Below are 21,038 nucleotides of genomic sequence, written 5' to 3'. Positions count from 1 at the left end.
ATATTTGATTTCAAGATGACAAAAGAATTACAACCTGAGACCTATTGATCTGAAGTCTGTTGCACTTCCACCTCTGTTAGGAATTGTCTGACAGAGAAAAACCATTGAATGAGGGACATTTTTCACAGAGTAACATATTCTAAAAAAGAGTCCTCTACTCTCAAAATACTCTTTGAAAGCACTTGATTTTAAGGGGGCATCAGGATTTGAACCTGGGACCTCTTGATCTGCAGTCAAATGCTCTACCACTGAGCTATAGCCCTTGGTTGGGTTTTGTGGGTTATTGTTCCTGTCTCGTGTTTGTTGCACCAGGTTGGCTCAGTCACTTTTGTTTTTCTTTTTTCCTTGTTTTGGAAGAGAAGAGAACGAGCGCCATTCTCCTTGCGGAGATGGTGCTAAATACATCAACACGGTCGGTCCCTGGGATTGGGCTGGCCAACACGATTCGGTTTGCTTGGAAGGAAAATGAGTTGGAGCCTTTAGGACGGGAAACTTTTGGAAGGATAATATTGATGGGGATTCTAAAGCTGACGGTGAAGGACGTGTTTTGTTTCCTAGGCAACTTGTTGGAGGGAGCATACGACGTGGCACTATATACAGAGGAGAAACACGATGATATCCTGAGAAGAGGTTCCTGGGCACAGCAGGGTACTTCCGGGTTGGAGCGAGCCGTCGCATCCCCACTTCGGTCCGCAGGTAGTATAACGTTTCATTACATTTCATTATAGTACAACGGTTTGATTTGTCTAATCTTAGCAATTTCTTCTTAGCTAGCTACATAGCCGTCCTTGTATCAAAGATAATTGCGTAATTATCGTATTTCGTCGTCATCCTAACGTAGTCCACACTACTATCTGCCCAGCAGCTAGCCAGCTAGCAAACGTCCACTGTCTACCGAATTGCAGCACTTTAGAAACTATTACACTCAACTGAACGACTTGATTAGTGTAGTGTTAACTAGCTACATAGTTGTCTTTGCTGTCTTCATATCCAAGATAATTGTGTAGTTTAGAGTGTGTAGTCTTAGAGTGATTATCTTAATTTACAGAGGTTAGCTAGCCAGCTATTTGTCGTCCTTAACGTAGGAGACACTGCTAGCTAGCCAACAGCTAGCCAACGTCTACCGAATAGAACTCAACAACCCGGTCGCATTCCGCTTCGCTCCACAGGTAGTCCACATTTTAATTTCATTTCATTACAGTACAACGGTTTGATTTGTTTGATCGTAGCTAGCTACATAGCTACATAGCCGTCTTTGTATCAAAGTTAATTGTGTAGTCTAGAGCGATTTTCTAGGTTAGCTAGCCAGATATTGTCGTTCTTTTAACGCAACGTAACGTAATCATCACTGCTAGCTAGCCAGCTAGCCCCCGAATAGCAGCACTGTAGAAACTATTACACTCAACGGAACGACTTAGTGTAGTGTCAACAACGCAGCCACTGCCAGCTAGCCTACTTCAGCAGTACTGTATCATTTTAATAATTTTAGTCAATAAGATTCTTGCTACGTAAGCATAACTTTCTGAACTTTCGAGACGCGTAGTCCACTTGTCATTCTAATCTCCTTTGCATTAGCGTAGCCTCTTCTGTAGCCTGTCAACTATGTGTCTGTCTATCCCTGTTCTCTCCTCTCTGCACAGACCATACAAACGCTCCACACCGCGTGGCCGCGGCCACCCTAATCTGGTGGTCCCAGCGTGCACGACCCACGTGGAGTTCAAGGTCTCCAGTAGCCTCTGGAACTGCCGATCTGCAGCCAACAAGGCAGAGTTCATCTCAGCCTATGCCTCCCTCCAGTCCCTCGACTTCTTGGCACTGACGGAAACATGGATCACCACAGATAACACTTCTACTCCGACTGCTCTCTCTTCGTCCGCCCACGTGTTCTCGCACACCCCGAGAGCTTCTGGTCAGCGGGGTGGTGGCACCGGGATCCTCATCTCTCCCAAGTGGTCATTCTCTCTTTCTCCCCTTACCCATCTGTCTATCGCCTCCTTTGAATTCCATGCTGTCACAGTTACCAGCCCTTTCAAGCTTAACATCCTTATCATTTATCGCCCTCCAGGTTCCCTCGGAGAGTTCATCAATGAGCTTGATGCCTTGATAAGCTCCTTTCCTGAGGACGGCTCACCTCTCACAGTTCTGGGCGACTTTAACCTCCCCACGTCTACCTTTGACTCATTCCTCTCTGCCTCCTTCTTTCCACTCCTCTCCTCTTTTGACCTCACCCTCTCACCTTCCCCCCCTACTCACAAGGCAGGCAATACGCTCGACCTCATCTTTACTAGATGCTGTTCTTCCACTAACCTCATTGCAAATCCTCCAAGTCTCCGACCACTACCTTGTATCCTTTTCCCTCTAGCTCTCATCCAACAGTTCCCACACTGCCCCTACTCGGATGGTATCGCGCCGTCCCAACCTCCGCTCTCTCTCCCCCGCTACTCTCTCCTCTTCCATCCTATCATCTCTTCCCTCTGCTCAAACCTTCTCCAACCTATCTCCTGATTCTGCCTCCTCAACCCTCCTCTCCTCCCTTTCTGCATCCTTTGACTCTCTATGTCCCCTATCCTCCAGGCCGGGCGCGGTCCTCGCCTCCCGCTCCGTGGCTCGACGACTCATTGCGAGCTCACAGAACAGGGCTCCGGGCAGCCGAGCGGAAATGGAGGAAAACTCACCTCCCTGCGGACCTGGCATCCTTTCACTCCCTCCTCTCTACATTTTCTTCCTCTGTCTCTGCTGCTAAAGCCACTTTCTACCACTCTAAATTCCAAGCATCTGCCTCTAACCCTAGGAAGCTCTTTGCCACCTTCTCCTCCCTCCTGAATCCTCCACTCCCCCCCCCTCCCTCTCTGCAGATGACTTCGTCAACCATTTTGAAAAGAAGGTCGACGAAATCCGATCCTCGTTTGCTAAGTCAAACGACACCGCTGGTTCTGCTCACACTGCCCTACCCTGTGCTCTGACCTCTTTCTCCCCTCTCTCTCCAGATGAAATCTCGCGTCTTGTGACGGCCGGCCGCCCAACAACCTGCCTGCTTGACCCTATCCCCTCCTCTCTTCTCCAGACCATTTCCGGAGACCTTCTCCCTTACCTCACCTCGCTCATCAACTCATCCCTGACCGCTGGCTACGTCCCTTCCCTTCAAGAGAGCGAGAGTTGCACCCCTTCTGAAAAGACCTACACTCGATCCCTCCGATGTCAACAACTACAGACCAGTATCCCTTCTTTCTTTTCTCTCCAAAACTCTTGAACGTGCCGTCCTTGGCCAGCTCTCCCGCTATCTCTCTCAGAATGACCTTCTTGATCCAAATCAGTCAGGTTTCAAGACTAGTCATTCAACTGAGACTGCTCTTCTCTGTATCACGGAGGCGCTCCGCACTGCTAAAGCTAACTCTCTCTCCTCTGCTCTCATCCTTCTAGACCTATCGGCTGCCTTCGATACTGTGAACCATCAGATCCTCCTCTCCACCCTCTCCGAGTTGGGCATCTCCGGCGCGGCCCACGCTTGGATTGCGTCCTACCTGACAGGTCGCTCCTATCAGGTGGCGTGGCGAGAATCTGTCTCCTCACCACGCGCTCTCACCACTGGTGTCCCCCAGGCCTCTGTTCTAGGCCCTCTCCTGTTCTCGCTATACACCAAGTCACTTGGCTCTGTCATAACCTCACATGGTCTCTCCTATCATTGCTATGCAGACGACACACAATTAATCTTCTCCTTTCCCCCTTCTGATGACCAGGTGGCGAATCGCATCTCTGCATGTCTGGCAGACATATCAGTGTGGATGACGGATCACCACCTCAAGCTGAACCTCGGCAAGACGGAGCTGCTCTTCCTCCCGGGGAAGGACTGCCCGTTCCATGATCTCGCCATCACGGTTGACAACTCCATTGTGTCCTCCTCTCCACTGGCTTCCAGTTGAAGCTGGCATCCGCTACAAGACCATGGTGCTTGCCTACGGAGCTGTGAGGGGAACGGCACCTCAGTACCTCCAGGCTCTGATCAGGCCCTACACCCAAACAAGGGCACTGCGTTCATCCACCTCTGGCCTGCTCGCCTCCCTACCACTGAGGAAGTACAGTTCCCGCTCAGCCCAGTCAAAACTGTTTGCTGCTCTGGCCCCCCAATGGTGGAACAAACTCCCTCACGACGCCAGGACAGCGGAGTCAATCACCACCTTCCGGAGACACCTGAAACCCCACCTCTTTAAGGAATACCTAGGATAGGATAAAGTAATCCTTCTCACTACCCCCTTAAAAGATTTAGATGCACTATTGTAAAGTGGCTGTTCCACTGGATGTCATAAGGTGAATGCACAAATTTGTAAGTCGCTCTGGATAAGAGCGTCTGCTAAATGACTTAAATGTAATGTAAATGTAAATGTAAGGGCAAGAGCAGTGGGAGGTGAGAGGCCGATGAGCCACTATGAAATAACTAGCCTGGCGAAGAACAACTTTAGGGTTGTAACTGTCAACATTTACAACCCTTACGTTAAGGACGAAGAAGTGAGGGCCTTTCTGGGGAGATACATGGATAACGTCTCCTCAGCAAGGCACCTCAAAGACTCCCTTGGATTTTGGATTGGGGGTAGAGGCTTCCAGGCCATCCTCAGGGAGGACCCAAAGGGACATGGTGGCTACCTCCATCCTCCTGCTATGTTCTCCCTAGGGGCTGACAGGGGACGTTGTTTTATGCACGTCAGCCCCCATTTTGCAGACGCTGTATGGCCTAAGGCCACATATTCGCTTCGTGCAGCACAAGAAAATGCAGATTTTGTGGATCTGAGGAACACGAGGCGAGGGATTGTGACAAGCCTAAGGCGTACCACGGGTGTGGCTCGTCAGAACACCTGTGGCGGGGGTGCCCGGCTTGTCAGAGGTCATATGCGTCTGCGGCTGGGGGGGAGCAGGAGCGGGGGATGGGGGAAGAAGAGGAGGGGAAGGAATCACGCCTCATGACCAGAGTACAGGCCCAGAGGGGAAGGCCGCAAGGAAGGATGAGGAGCAAGAAGCGGCGGATGGAAGAGAGAAGGAAACGGAAGGCACGGGAGTAGGAGAACCAGGAAAAGTGGCGGAAGAAGGCAACCGAGTGGAGGAGCATGAGAGAGAAGAAAGCGAGGGAGGATTGTTGGAGAAGAAGACTGTGGAAGAGCAGGTGGACTGGGGGGAAAGTGCCCTGGTGGAAGAGATGAGGGGTATGGTGGAGGAGCTGGCGGGGGGGGGGTGGTATCTCTCCTCTGCCGCCATCACCAAAGAAGAGAATGAAGAGGAGGGTGCGATTGGCCGACAGTGAGAGGGAGGGGATGGCCAAGAGAGTGATGGGGTGGAAGAAACCTCTGGGTTGCTGCTGGTTTCCCCAGGCCCTCAACTTCTGTTGGGTGGGGACACACCTAACAAGACTCAGGACTGGGTACAGGAGGAGGTGGGGAGTTTTTTGTTTGGGGACTCAGCATCCTCGATTTTTTTCCAATCCAGCTGCAGCACTGGGGAGGGGGAGGATTGTGGGGGTAGACCTAGGGTGCAGGGCAACCTGGAGCCAAACACTATTCCTGCATCCTGGGTTGGTGAGATGGAGGAAGAGGGGGGGATGTCGGGAGTACGGATGGTGTTCTCACCAGTAGATATAGAGCAGGGGAGCATCGGGTGAGTCTCCTGGGTTTTTTTTCTGTCTGGGTTTAGAATTTGAGTGTCTGACGTGCCTGACATGTTTTTATTTTATTCTTTCATGGGGTCTAATTTTACTTTTGTCAGTTTAAATGTAAGGGGTTTAAGAGATTTTGTTAAGAGGAGGGCGGTTTTTAGTTATTTGGAGGGTGTGGGGTTTGATTTTGTTTTTTTACAGGAGGTTCACCTGAGGGATGGAGGGGATGTTAGTAGGTTTAAGAGGGAGTGGGACAAGGGGGAGTCGGTTTGGGGTATTGGGGGGGTGCACTCATCGGGGGTAGGGATTTTGTGTGGGCACAGGGAGGTAAAAGTGGAGGATTTCTTTTGTGGTAATGCAGGGGAGGGTTATAGGGGTGGATGTCACGATAAGAGATTGTAAATTTAGATTAGTGGTGGTGTATGGGCCACAGGTGGTGGCAGACAGGAGGGAGATGGTGGACTGTCTGACGCCCCTGTGTGTCACAAATAGGAAATTAGTGATAGGGAGGATTTTAATACAGATTTGGGAATAGGGGGGATAGCAGTGCAGGCGCCATTGCCGGGCTAATGGCTTTCCATGGTCTGGTAGATGGTGGTCTGCACACTACTCCGAAAATGGCCGGTCCTACATGGCGCAACTCCAGGGGGGTTGAGCGGAGGCTCGACTATATTTTTGTACCCAGGTCTTTGGGTAAGTTGTCTGGGCGGCTGTTGCCTGTTTTCTTTTCGGATCACGGCGGGGTGCTCCTGCAGGTGGGGTCGCCAGTCTGCCTCTTTGGTAGGGGGTACTAGAAGTTAGATCGGGAAGTGCTGGAGGAGCAGGCTTTTGTTGACTGGTTTTATTGTTTCTTTTGGAGGCTTGAAGGCCTCCGGTCCATGTGCGAGGGGGTGTTAGAGTGGTGGGAATTAGTTAAGGTGAGGATTAGGGCTTTTATAATAGGGTATTGCAAGAGGAAAAAAAGGGAGGAGAGGAGGGAGGTGGATCGTATCCAAAGGTTAATTGAACTCGAATACGAGGCAGGCAACCTCGGCGGGTCGTTTGACTGGGAGAGATCCGCAACCCTAAAGGCGCAGCTCAGGGAGTTGCAGGAGCGGAAGGCTCGAGCTTTCCTGGAGCGTGCGCATAGTGGCTTTATAGAACATAATGAGACTTGTTCTGCTATGTTCTTTAAGTCGGTTAAGGCCAGACAGAGTAGGAAGGTAATGCATGGCAGAAGGAAGAAAATGGTAGTATAGTTAGAGAACCAGAGGATATGGTCAGGGTGACAACTGATCATTTCCAAGGTTTATTTAAGGAAAGGGAAATAGATGTAGAGCAGGGAAATGTGTTTTTAGAACACTTGTCCAGGCGGTTGCCGGAGGACATGAGAGAAGTGATGGAGGCCCAGATCTCACTAGAAGATGTAGAGAGCGCTCTTAGGAGGATGGGAAAAGGGAAGGTGCCTGGGATGGATGGGCTGCCGGTTGAGTTTTATCTCAAGTTTTGGGGTATACTTGGACCAGTGGTCCTCGAAGTCTTGAAGGCCATCCTTGAGACGGGGGTCCCGGGGGGATCAATGGCTGTTGGTGTGCTGTCACTTTTATATAAGAAGGGGGAAGTAACAGACCTTGGCAACTGGCGGCCGTTGACCATGCTGTGTGTAGATTACAAGCTACTTGCAAAGGTTTTAGCAGACCGGTTGCGCACAGCCCTTCCCTACGTCGTCCATGAGGATCAGACGTGCGGGGTAGAGGGCCGCTCTATTAGATGGAACCTACAGTTAATCAGGGACTCCATCGCTTGGGTTGAAGATAGAGGACTGCCTTTAATGGTAGCAGCGCTAGATCAGGCGAAAGCCTTTGATTGTGTGAATAGATCCTTTTTATTCAGAGTGTTAGGTCGATTAGGATTTGGGGAGAAGTTTGTAGGATGGATTCGTACATTATATGTCAGAGCGGGGTGCCGAGTTAGTGTAAATAGTCACTTGGGTGACGTTTTTGACCTCTCGTCTGGGGTCAGGCAGGGGTTCCCACTCTCGGCTCTCCTCTTCGTTCTGTACATGGAGCCTCTGGGGGCTGCCATTAGGGCAGACACAGGGGTGGAAGGCTTGTTGATCCCTGGAAGTGGTGGGCTGCCTGTTAAGATGACGCAGTACGCCGACGACACTTCCTTGCTGCTGTGCAAGGACTCGTGCCTGACAAGGTCCCTTGCCATCTTTGGGGATTTCACCCGAGCGTCGGGAGCAGTTCTGAACCATGCAAAGTCTTCCGTCAAGTTTTTCGGAAGATGGCGCGGTAGAACGGTTGTGCCTGGGGGGTTATCTCTCTGTGAGGGGGCCCTGAGGATTCTCGGGGTCCATTTTGAGACCTCCGGCTCAGCGACGCTAAACTGGAACATGCGTATCACAGTGGTACAGAGGAAGCTAGCAATGTGGAAGGCTAGGTATTTGTCTTTTATGGGCAAAGTCCTGGTCCTAAAGGTGGATGTGTTGCCGTCTCTTTTGTATTTGGCGTACATCTACCCATTGCCGGCTTGTCTGAGGAGGCCTCTAGTGAGGCTTGTGTTTCAGTTCATGTGGAGTGGCAGGTGCGAGTGGGTCGCCAGGGCACGCATGATCTGTCTCATCGGGGAGGGACGTAGGGGGGTACCACATTTCCCCCTCAAGCTGGACACAATTTTTGTTTCTTTCTTGTTAACGGAGCTTGCCCATCCAGTGATACACCCGTCCGGTTACCTCCTGCGGGTGTTCTTCTCGTATCAGGCGAGAAGCGTAATGGTGTGGTCTAACACGGGTCCTCGGGCGCAACAGCTGCCGTGGCACTTTGGTCATGCGGCCAAGTGGCTGCGTGCGCACCCTGAGGTTGAAGTTGCCCGAGTAGGTTTAGATCACAGGCACCTGTACGAGGAGGTCAGAAAGGCAGGGAGTCCGGCGCCTGTAGTGGGCATCTCGGAAGTGGTCTGGGAGGGAGTGCAGGCGCGGGGTCTGGACAACAGGCTCAAGGACCTGAATTGGTTGAGCCTCCATAAGTGCTTGCCGGTACGTTCCATCATGTACCGGTATAGTTTGGTGCAATCCCCCACCTGTCCAAGATCCTCTTGTGGCAGGGAGGAGACTGTGCGCCATGTCTTTTGGGACTGTGCCTTTGCCGGAGTAGTATGGGCTAGGGCACAGGTGTTGTTAGGTTTGGTAAGGGGTGATTTTGTATTGACATGGGCCAGGCTAGAGAGAGGTGTAGGGAGAGCGAGAGGGACGGATAGGGACAGGTTTCAGCTCTGGCTTCTCATGAGTCTCTTTAAACGGGGGCTGTGGGAAGCCAGGCAGAACATGGTGAAGACAGGGAGAGATTGGGGGGTGGAAGGGATAGTGAGGAGGGTGGAAGGAGATTTGAGGGGGAGGATGAAGAGGGAGGAGAGGAAGTGGGGGCAGCATGCTGCTCGGGAGAGGTGGAATGGGGGTTTAGGGCTGGGTGTCATTTAGATTTGTAAGGGGATAGATTAGGGACGGGGAGATAGGGAAAGGTATTTTGTAGGGTGACGGGGAGGGAAGATGCTCCCCTGAGGTTTTGTTTGGGGTTTTTGTTTAGTTAAATTAAAATACCATTGTTGGAGTATGTATGAAAATTATGAGTTGTAAAGAATGAATGGTATTGAAGGTAATAAATTATTTTTATTAAAAAAAGATAGGGCTGTTTCGGTTTTCCATGATTTCTTATTTTGTATTATACATTGTTCAAGTTATCATCTTTATTACAGATGTTTCGAAATAACCACGCTGCGTTTTGGTCCGCCTCTCCTTCCCAGGAAGAAGCCCGTAACATATATTTTGATTTGGAAAGCACTTTTTTGGTTACTACATGATTCCATGTGTGTTATTTCACAGTTTTGATGTCTTCACTATTATTTTACAAGGTAGATAATTGTACAAATAAAGAAAAACCCTTGAATGAGTAGGTGCTCTCAAACTTTTGACCAGTAGTTTGTATATAATTTTATTTCACCTTGTTTTTTGTGATGTCCAATTATGAACTTGTCTTATTGCTGCAACTCCCCAATGGGCTTGGGAGAGGTGAAGGTAAAGTCATGCAGCCTCCGAACCATGACCCGTGCTTCTTAACACCCGATTGCTTAACCCGGAAGCCAGCCAGACCAACGTGTCGGAGGAAACACTGTTCAACTGACGACCGAGGTGAGCTTGCAGGCACCTGGCCTTCCACAACTAGTTGCTTTTGCGCAATGAGCCAAGTAAAGTCCCCTGGCCAAACCCTCCTCTAGCCTTTTGGGATTCCCGGTCATGGCCGGTTGTGACGCAGGATTAATCTCTTAAGTCAACCCTCTACTTTTTCGAACATTCTGTTAAAAATAGCGCAACATTTCAGCGCCCTGCTACTCGTGCCAGGAATATAGTATATGCATATGATTAGTATGTGTGGATAGAAAACACTCAGACGTTTATAAAACTGGTTAAATCACGGCTGTAACAGAACGTGCGTTTCATCGAAAAGTGCAGGAAAATCTGATCACTGAAAATTGGAAAATATATCAATGTGCCACTTGCATGTATTGTCTATGGGAAAGCAAATTACCTGGAACCGAGATTGCAATTCCTACAGCTTCCACACGATGTCAACAGTCTTGTCATTTGCCTAGGCTTTGTTTCTTGGTCAAACGAAGAAGAGACAGCCCATTTCTTCAGGTCTCGGACCGGATATTTTGGTTGAGATTTACCCGGACATTATTTCCAGACGTACCCCTATAGAATATACATCGCCTCGTGATCAATTTGATCGCTTATTAACGTTCACTAATACCTAAAGTTGCATTACAAAATTATTTCGAAGTGTTTTGTGAAAGTTTATCGTCAACTGTTTTAATTTTTTTTAAATGACGTTACGTTATAAGACGCTATTTTTTTTGTTTATCACACAGTCTTCATAGATCGATATCTAGGCTATATATGGACCGATTTAATCGAGAAAAAAAGACCCAATAGTGATTATGGGACATCTAGGAGTGCCAACAAAGAAGATGGTCAAAGTTAATGAATGTTTTATATTTTATTTGTGCGGTTTGTGTAGCGTCGACTATGATAATTATTTTGTTTACGTCCCCTGCGGGTCTTTTGGGGTGTTACATGCTATCAGATAATAGCTTCTCATGCTTTCGCCGAAAATCATTTTAAAAATCTGACTTGTTGCCTGGATTCACAGCGAGTGTAGCTTTAATTCAATACCCTGCATGTGTATTTTAATAAACGTTTGAGTTTTAACTAGTACTATTAGCATTTAGCGTAGCGCATTTGCATTTCCAGATGTCTAGATGGGACGCCTGCGTGTCAGGTAGGAGCAAGAGGTTAAACCCCAGGCTGTAGTGACACCGTAATACTGTGATGCAGTGCCTTACACCAATGCACCACTCGGGAGACTAACATTTTTTTTTCCACTACAGAGGCAGATAGTATGTTATGAATTTTGAGAAATTAATGATGACAGTCAATTTTCTTTTTCAAGATGGGGGTGCCTCATTTTCATTTTGAGCAACTGCCCCTGGAAAGGTCTGTGAACGGCCCTGTGTAGGATTTACACTTCTATCTGCATCCAAACACCAGAGGAATAAAAGTCTCTCTGATAGGTCAGAGAGACGTTTCCCCCTCCATTATGATATCAGCTTTAATTGGAGATGATATTTACAAAAATAAGCCTTTCACTGGTACAGGAGGAAGACAAGGAGCTACACTGAACTATAGACTGTCTGTATTACTACTGACGTCTCTGTTTCTGCTCTAACTTGAGAGGTAAACATAATAAGTAGAAGGTATGCAGTCTTAATCACAGTCTTTGAGGCTCCCTAAAATAATATTTTAAGTTTAACTTCTCATGGTATAGGGGACGCTTGCGTCCCACTTGGCCAAAAGCCAGGGAAATTGCAGCGCGGCAAATTAAAATAAAATGATATAAAAATCAAACTTTCATTAAATCACACATGTAAGATCCTAAATTAAAGCTACACTCGTTGTGAATCCAGCCAACATGTCAGATTTAAAAAACGGCTTTTCGGCGAAAGCATAAGAAGCTATTATCTGATGATCTTACAACATTAACCCTTTTCACACGTACCATCACACGTGTGTGATCGTTCTACAGTGGTCCCTGACGCGTACGATCACACCCGTGTGTTTAGAACACTCATTTAGAATGCTCGTTTAGAACGGCAGTTTAGAATGATGCAACAATCAGCTTTTGAGCTGGCCACACTTTTTTCAGAAACTATTTACACAAACACAGTCCTTGCAAAGTTATGTTCAGAATGTCAGCATTTTATTTTTGGATGCATTGTTCAGATATTCACAGAAGTAAATATAGCATAACACAATCATCCTAAACGGAAAAATGTAGGCTACATTTGTCCTAGCGCTGAGAAAAGATTGACCCAACACAAGCAGTCATATTTTCTAACTCTCGGCTGACGTAAACTACAATATGAATTAGCTAATAGCAATTACTATATATAATTAATCACATCACAGTTGAGCTCACCATTGATCGAAATAACTAGGTAAAACACTTTATAGAAATCGAAAGTAATCCGACGATTAGTTTCAGCGCGCAGCCATGCATTTTTTCCTCACAGAAACCGAAGATAATAAGAGAAGACGAGATGAGTTTGGTCTGTTTGTAGTATGCATGTTGAAGGGGTGTGTCATCTATCGTCGTTCACATCCCCCCATTAATTTCCGTAAGTCCTCAAAAAATTTGTGAACTCTTACTCACCTCATTTTGTTATAACATCTTTGGTCAAACAGACGTGAATCCCAGAATGCATTGTATGTCAACAAACATGACTACACAGCTGGAATTAGCTTAGCTCATCATAATCAGTACAACCTTCAAAAAAGTATTTTACACACATAATATGTGCCCATTACAATCTGTAATGATGCTGGTGGTGATGGAGGCAGACCGACAGTGGATGAAGTACAGGAGTTCTGTGGTAGCTGGAAGGCCACCAGTCATTTCACCCCACCTGGCCCTGCTGTCTGCTTTGACGAGTCCCAGTCTGGAGTGCAACGCCCCTTGCCATTTCCAACTGAGGCAGAGTGCTTCAAGTTGTTTCTGACAGAGGAGCTGGTGGGAGAGATAGTTCAGGAGACCAATCGCTATGCCTTAGAGCTACAGGAGAAGAGAGAGCCAGGAGTGAGGGGGAAACTCGCTAAATGGGTGACAACCACAATTAGTGAAATGTGTACCTTCCTGGTGACAGTCCTTCTCATGGGTATAGTAAAGAAGAACTCCCTAAGAGAATACTGGAGCACAGATCCTATGTTTGCAACTCCCCTCTTTGCCTCCCTCTTTTCCCAACATCGCTTCCTAGTTCTGCTGCGATGCCTGCATTTTGTCAACAATGCTACTGCCATCCTAAGTGACCCGTTTATACAAAATAAGAAATGTTCTTATCAGCCTGACATCAGCATTTGGTCGGGTATTTGTGCCATACAAGGACCTATGCATTGATGAGTCCCTGATGTTATGGAAAGGTAGGCTGGCGTTCCGTCAATATATTCCCTCCAAAAGGCACAGGTATGGAGTCAAGTTCTTTGTCATGTGCGACGTGAAGACAGGATTTGTCCAGGATATTATAGTTTAGACAGGGTCCACCACTGACATCAAACATTATGAGGGGCTTGGGGTGTCAGGGTCCGAGGTGATGACCATGCTGGCTCCTCATCTCGGCAAGGGACACACTTTGTACGTGGACAATTGGTACAGCAGTCCCACACTCTTCCAGCATCTGCTCTCCAACAGCACAGGGGCCTGTGGCACAGTCAGGTCGAACCGGAAGGGGATGCCGGCATTCGGATGCGGGAAGATGCAGAGAGGGGAGGTGGAATTCCAGGAGAACGGTCAACAGCTGGCAGTAAAGTGGCATGACAAGCGAGACGTCCATGTCTTCTCCACTGTCCATACAGCAACCATGTCGGCCACAGGGAAGGTGGACCACCTGACCGGAGAGAGAAAGATCAAACCAGATTGTGTGCTTGATTATAACCTCAAAATGGGGGCCGTGGATAAGGCAGACATGATAAACAGCTTTGTGGAATGCACACGGAAAACGAACAAGTGGTATAAGAAGATATTCTACCATCTGATCGACACTGCTGTCCTCAACGGCAGCATAGTTCACCGCCAACTAACAGGTGAGATGATTACTGAACAAGGTATTTTTGTAATTGGATGTACAGTTCACATACAAATCCATTATGCAATTATAGTGACAATATCTCACCCACCTACCCACTGCCTCATCATCCTCTAACTTTCCTCATCCTCCCCACTCCCTCATAGGTAAAGTAATTACCTACCAAAAATACAGAGAGAACCTCATGAGAGAGCTGCTGGAGGAGCACCACACCCCTCGGCGCCCATCCACTGGGGGTCGTCCTGCTGTAGACAATCCCCTACACCTCACTGCACGACATTTTCCCTGCAAAGTCTCTCAAACTGCTTATCAAGGTAGTCGCACACGGAGGCATTGCAAAGTCTGCCTGTCTGGCGCCAGGAGAAGTAAGCAGAGGAAGATGACAAAATACATGTGTCTAGCTTGTGATACACCTCTATGGATTTCACCATGCTTTGAGGAGTATCACATGCTTAAGCATTATTGAGCACATCTGCAGCAATAGGTGACTGACTGACCTGACATGTGACTTAACAGGTGACCAGACACCTCACAACCATAGGGAGGGTCCGGGTGGGCGTCTGTCCATGGTGGCGGTACCGGCTCGGGACGTGGACCCCACTCCATTAATGTCATAGTTCCTCCCCTTCGCGTCCTGGGATAATCCACCCTCGCCGCCGACCATGGCCTAATAGTCCTCACCCAGAACCCCATTGGCCTGAGGGGCAGCTCATGACTGAGGGGCAGCTCGGGACTGAGGGGCAGCTCGGGACTGAGGGGCAGCTCGGGATTGAGGCAGCTCAGGACTGAGGGGAAGCTCGGGACTGAGGGGAAGCTCGGGACTGAGGGGCAGCTCGGGACTGAGGGGAAGCTCGGGACTGAGGGGCAGCTCGGGACTGAGGGGCAGCCCGGGACTGAGAGGAAGCTCAGTACTGAGATGAAGCTCAGGCAGGTAGTAGGCTCTGGTAGATCCTGGCAGGCTGGCGGATCTGGAAGATTCTGGTTGACTGGCAGATCTGGAAGAGACTGGTTGACTGGCAGATCTGGAAGAATCTGGTTGACTGGCAGATCTAGAAGATCATGGCTGACTGGCAGATCTAGCTGCTCTATGCAGACTGACAGCTCTAGCTGCTCTATGCAGACTGACAGCTCTGGCTGCATCATGCAGGCTGACAGCTCTGGCTGTTCCATGCAGGCTGGCAGCACCTTGCAGACTGGCAGCTCCTTGCAGACTGGCAGCTCCTTGCAGACTGACAGCTCTTTGCAGACTGACAGCTCTGGCTGCTTCATGCAGACTGACAGCTCTGGCTGCTTCATACAGACTGACAGCTCTGGCTGCTTCATGCAGACTGACAGCTCTGGCTGCTTCATGCAGACTGATATCTCTGGCTGCTTCATGCAGACTGACAGCTCTGGCTGCTTCTTGCAGACTGACAGCTCTGTCTGCTTCATGCAGACTGGCAGCTCAGGCTGCTCCGAACAGGCAGGAGGCTCCGGCAGCGCTGTAGAGGAGGAAGGCTCTAGAAGCGCTGAACAGGCGGGAGACTCCGGTAGCGCAGGAGAGGAGAAAGGCTCTGATAGCGCTGAACAGACAGGAGACTCCAGCAGCGCTGTAGAGGAGGAAGGCTCTGATAGCGCTGAACAGGCGGGAGGCTCCGGCAGCACAGGAGAGGCGAGGCGCACTGTAGGCCTGATGCGTGTTGCTGGCACTGGTGGTACTGGGCCGAAGACACGCACAGGAAGCCTGGTGCGGGGAGCTGCTACCGGAGGACTGGTATGTGAAGGTGGCACAGGATGGACTGGACCGTGAAGGTGTACTGGAGAGCCTGAGAGCAGGACTGGCACAGGACATGCAAGGCTAGGTAGGTACACAGGAGGCCTAGTGCGTGAGGCTGGCACATTTTTCACCAGCCGACTAACACGCACCTCAGGACGAGTATGGAGCGCTGACCAAGGTGCCATCAAATCCCCGACACACTCCGTCGGACGAATCTTGTACCTAACGCACCAAGCTATCAACTCCCTCATTACTCTCCACTCCACATTCCCCATTAACTCCCTCACAGTCTCTGCTTCGCTCACCTCTAACACCGGCTCTGGTTCTGGTCTACTCCTTGGCTCCTCACGATTAACAAGGAGAGTTGGCTCAGGTCTATCTCCTGACTCAGCCACTCTCCCTCTGAGCCCCCCAATACATGTTTTGGGGCTGACTCACGGGCTTTCCTCTGCGCCGTCGTGATTGCCTCTCTAACTCCATTCTCCTATAGCCCTCCTCGCACTGCTCCAGCGAATCCCAGGAGGGCTCCGGTACTCTCTCTGGGTCGACCGCCCACCTGTCTATTTCATCCCACGTCGTATACTCCATACTTCTGCTATCCATAACGTCCTCATAACAGCGTCTCTCAGCTCTCGTAAATGCCTCCTTTCGCTGCTCCTGCTCTCGTTGCCTGTTACCACGCCACTCGGTCCGTGTGTGGTGGGTGATTCTGTAACGGCGTTCTTCGTTTGTCGAGAGTCGGACCGAAATGCAGCGTGGTTGTTACTCATGTTCTTTAATGAAGAGAATGACGATACATGAAATAACTAAATAAATACATAAACAACAAACGGAACGTGAAACCTAATACAGCCTATCTGGTGAACACTACACAGAGATAGGAACAATCACCCACGAAATACACAGTGAAACCCAGGCTACCTAAATACGGTTCCCTATCAGAGACAACGAGAATCACCTGACTCTGATTGAGAACCGCCTCAGGCAGCCAAACCTATGCTACACACCCCTAATCATCCACAATCCCAATGCCTACAAAAAACCCAATAAGACAACACAATAAACCCATGTCACACCCTGGCCTGAACAAATAATTAAGGAAAACACAAAATACTATGACCAAGGCGTGACACCAGCCATGATACTATGCCTTAGAGATGGGGGTGGAAATGCAGTTGTTGTTCAGTCACTGCATGGATATTAAATATGGGTTATGCATATTCAGTTTTTTGTCCTCTAGTAAAACAAGTTGTTGAACCAACTACCAGTACTGCAATAAAATAGATGAATATTACCTATTGGCATATGTGTTTTCTTGTTGTGTTTTCATCCAGTACAACTGTTAAGGAGTGTACGTTAGCATACAAAAGCTGTCCTCATTCTTCAGCTCCAAAGATGTCCAGCTCCAGTTATGATATTGGCAAATCATTTCTGGTTTCTGAAAGTCCCGAATAAAGAGGAATTATTCATTAGAATACAATATTTTTATTTTTTATTTTTTTATTTCACCTTTATTTAACCAGGTAGGCTAGTTGAGAACAAGTTCTCATTTGCAACTGCGACCTGGCCAAAATAAAGCATAGCAGTGTGAACAGACAACACAGAGTTACACATGGAGTAAACAATTAACAAGTCAATAACACAGTAGGAAAAAAATGGGCAGTCTATATACAATGTGTGCAAAAGGCATGAGGAGGTAGGCGAATAATACAATTTTGCAGATTAACACTGGAGTGATAAATGATCAGATGGTCATGTACAGGTAGAGATATTGGTGTGCAAAAGAGCAGAAAAGTAAATAAATAAAAACAGTATGGGGATGAGGTAGGTGAAAATGGATGGGCTATTTACCAATAGACTATGTACAGCTGCAGCGATCGGTTAGCTGCTCGGATAGCTGATGTTTGAAGTTGGTGAGGGAGATAAAAGTCTCCAACTTCAGCGATTTTTGCAGTTCGTTCCAGTCACAGGCAGCAGAGTACTGGAACGAAAGGCGGCCAAATGAGGTGTTGGCTTTAGGGATGATCAGTGAGATACACCTGCTGGAGCGCGTGCTGCGGATGGGTGTTGCCATCGTGACCAGTGAACTGAGATAAGGCGGAGCTTTACCTAGTATGGACTTGTAGATGACCTGGAGCCAGTGGGTCTGGCGACGAATATGTAGTGAGGGCCAGCCGACTAGAGCATACAAGTCGCAGTGGTGGGTGGTATAAGGTGCTTTAGTGACAAAACGGATGGCACTGTGATAGACTGCATCCAGTTTGCTGAGTAGAGTGTTGGAAGCCATTTTGTAGATGACATCGCCGAAGTCGAGGATCGGTAGGATATCAGTTTTACTAGGGTAAGCTTGGCGGCATGAGTGAAGGAGGCTTTGTTGCGGAATAGAAAGCCGACTCTTGATTTGATTTTCGATTGGAGATGTTTGATGTGAGTCTGGAAGGAGAGTTTACAGTCTAGCCAGACACCTAGGTACTTATAGGTGTCCACATATTCAAGGTCGGAACCATCCAGGGTGGTGATGCTAGTCGGGCATGCGGGTGCAGGCAGCGATCGGTTGAAAAGCATGCATTTGGTTTTACTCGCGTTTAAGAGCAGTTGGAGGCCACGGAAGGAGTGCTGTATGGCATTGAAGCTCGTTTGGGGGTTAGATAGCACAGTGTCCAATGACGGGCCAAAAGTATATAGAATGGTGTCGTCTGCGTAGAGGTGGATCAGGGAATATAGCAATAAAACAATACTACAAAGAAGTAACATAATAAACACTGCTATAAAAAAATAGTTTATTGCATTGACAAAATCACAGATTTGAGTTATAACAGTAAGAAACTAACTTTTGAGCTCCACAAGGGGGCAAAGTAGGGCAGAACAGAGCTATGCTGAATAGACCAAATAAACAAACCATGATCATATTTTTTATTTATTTAACTAGGCAAGTAATTTAAGAACAAATTAGTATTTACAATGATGGCCTACACCGGCCAAACTCGGACAACGCTGGGCCAATTGTGCGCTGCACTATGGGACTCCCAATCACAGCCAGTTGTGATACAGCCTGGATTTGAACCAGGGTGTCTGTAGTGCCATAGACCGCTGCGCCACTTGGGAGTCATAAGGCCAGGGTAGCTTCAAAATACAACACAAGCTAATAGTTTTCTGACGCAACTAGCATTGTTTTACAGAGCTAATAGAATAATGTAGCTTGGTAAGCATGATTGACAATAACACCATAAAGGTTATAAAATATGTAACATTACCTCACGTGTCCGCAGTTATAAGGAATATATTATGATCTACAGCTACTGTCACGTCTAATCAAGGTGGGTGGAATCAGGCGCAGAGAGCAAATAGCGATAATAAGTTTATTCTCCGGTGAACAAAATAAACACGGTCAACCCAAATACAAACAGGGTGAAAATGATCCAAAACAGGATAACAGACTAAACGGAGAATAATAAACACAAAAAAAACGACAGACAAAATGAATGACAAAATAAACAATCCCGCACAAAACAAGGGCGGGACAACCTACATTATATACAGACACTAATTGACTAAACAACACACAGGTGAAAACAATCAGGCAAAACCAACAGATACACGAAAAGGGATCAGTAGTGGCTAGTAGGATGGTGACGACGACCGCCGAGCACCGCCTGAACGGGCAGGAGAGCCAACCTCGGCAGAAGTCGTGACAGCTACAGCAGAAACGGCATACGGAAACTGTTATTATAACTATTATAACATAATAAGGCACTTACTTTGATGGAAACGCAGCCTGGATTTGAACCAGGGAGTCTGTAGTGACACCTCTAGTACTGATGTGCTGTGCCTTTGACCGCTGCACCACTTGAGAGTCATAAGGCCATGGTAGCTTCAAAATGCAACACAAGATAATACCTCTCTGACGCATTTAGCATTGTTTTACAGAGCTAATAGAAGAATGTGGCTACATAAGCACGATTGACTATAACACCATAAAGGTTATAAAATGAGTAACGTTACCTCACGTGTCCGCGGTGATAAAGAATAAACACAAATATATTATGCTCCATACATACAGTACGCTACAATAGAAATGTGGAATAGAAAATGTGAACACGTGTGCAGATCCTGTTCTGACGGGAGATGAGCAAATGTCTGCAGACGTGAACTGCACAAACAATTGGGAAGTGCTTGGGGAATTTTGTCCGTGTCAGAAATGTCCCAAAAATGTAATTATCCGCAAAAGTAAAAATGACTATTTTTATGTGAATGAATGAGGAGGCGGAACACACCTAAATTCAAACTGTTTTTAGAAAATAAAAACTTGTTTGGAAATCATTTGAAATTGAAGTTAAAACAACATATAAATATAAACAGGCTGCGTGCTTTAGTTTGAGGGCAGCGCGGATAAAATGTGCTGTTACGTATCAATTACATTCTGGAATGGAGAGAACATTCTAACATCACGTGCATACAAAAACTCATGCTGGGGCGACCGTTAGAGATATTTGGAACTCACGCATGAAAGGGTTAAACAAAGAGTAGCATATTTCAACCCTGCAGGCGCTACACAAAACACAGAAATAAAATATAAAACATGCCTTTCCTTTTGACGAACTTGTTTTGTTGGCACTCCAAAATGTCCCATCAACATCACAATTGGTCCCTTTGTTCGATTAATTCCGTCCATATACATATCCAAAATGTCAATTTATTTGATCCAGAAAAAAACTGCTTCCAAATTGCGCAACATCACTACATAATATCTCAAAATTGCCTGTAAACTTTGCCAAAACATTTCAAACTAGTGTTGTAATACAACTTTAGGTATTTGTAAACGTTAATAATCGATCAAATTGAATACAGGTCTATCTGTTTTCAATAGAGGACGAGAGGAAACTATCGCTACTTTTCAAGTCTTGGTCAACTCTCAACATTGTTACCCATTTCCTAGATGGCCGTACTTCTTCATTGCACAAAGGAATAACCTCAACCAAATTCCAAAGACTGGTGACATCCAGTGGAAGCGGTATGAACTGAAAACAAGTGCCAAAGAAATATCGTTTCCCAATGAGAGCTCACTGAGCAGTCAGAGACCTTTAATAACAAAATTATGAACGGTTAGTCCTCAGGGTTTTGCCATACTCACAGACATGATTCAAACAGTTTTAGAAACTTCAGAGTGTTTTCTATCCAAATCTACTAATAATATGCATATCTTACATAGCATTATGCCATGATAAACTTATACAATTGCTTGTCTGAGATGACAGTATGATTAACAAAAGGCTAAGCTGTGTCTCAACATATTTCACTTCTTATTTTCTTGAATAGGAAGATTTTGTAGGAAGATTTATGTCCGCTATGTTATGCTAATTAGTTTGAGGCTATGATTACGCTCCCGGATCCGGGTTTGAGAGCCACAAGAAGTTAATAGGTTAAACATTTCACCGCTTTTTTTCAAGATACGCAAGTACATTATTTTGT

General features: G+C 47.2%; 1 non-coding gene across 1 annotated transcript; it reads right to left on the bottom strand.

Moving 5' to 3' along the window:
- Positions 1-191: 191 nt before the first annotated feature.
- trnac-gca lies at positions 192-263 on the bottom strand. The gene has a single exon. It is a non-coding gene; the product is annotated as a tRNA-Cys (tRNA).
- Positions 264-21,038: the final 20,775 nt, after the last annotated feature.

Source organism: Oncorhynchus gorbuscha, linkage group LG23, assembly GCF_021184085.1.
Source record: "Oncorhynchus gorbuscha isolate QuinsamMale2020 ecotype Even-year linkage group LG23, OgorEven_v1.0, whole genome shotgun sequence".
In the NCBI taxonomy this organism is placed as follows: Eukaryota; Metazoa; Chordata; class Actinopteri; order Salmoniformes; family Salmonidae; genus Oncorhynchus; species Oncorhynchus gorbuscha.
Note: the sequence above shows the minus strand (reverse complement) of the source record. Positions and strands in the feature narration are given on the sequence as shown.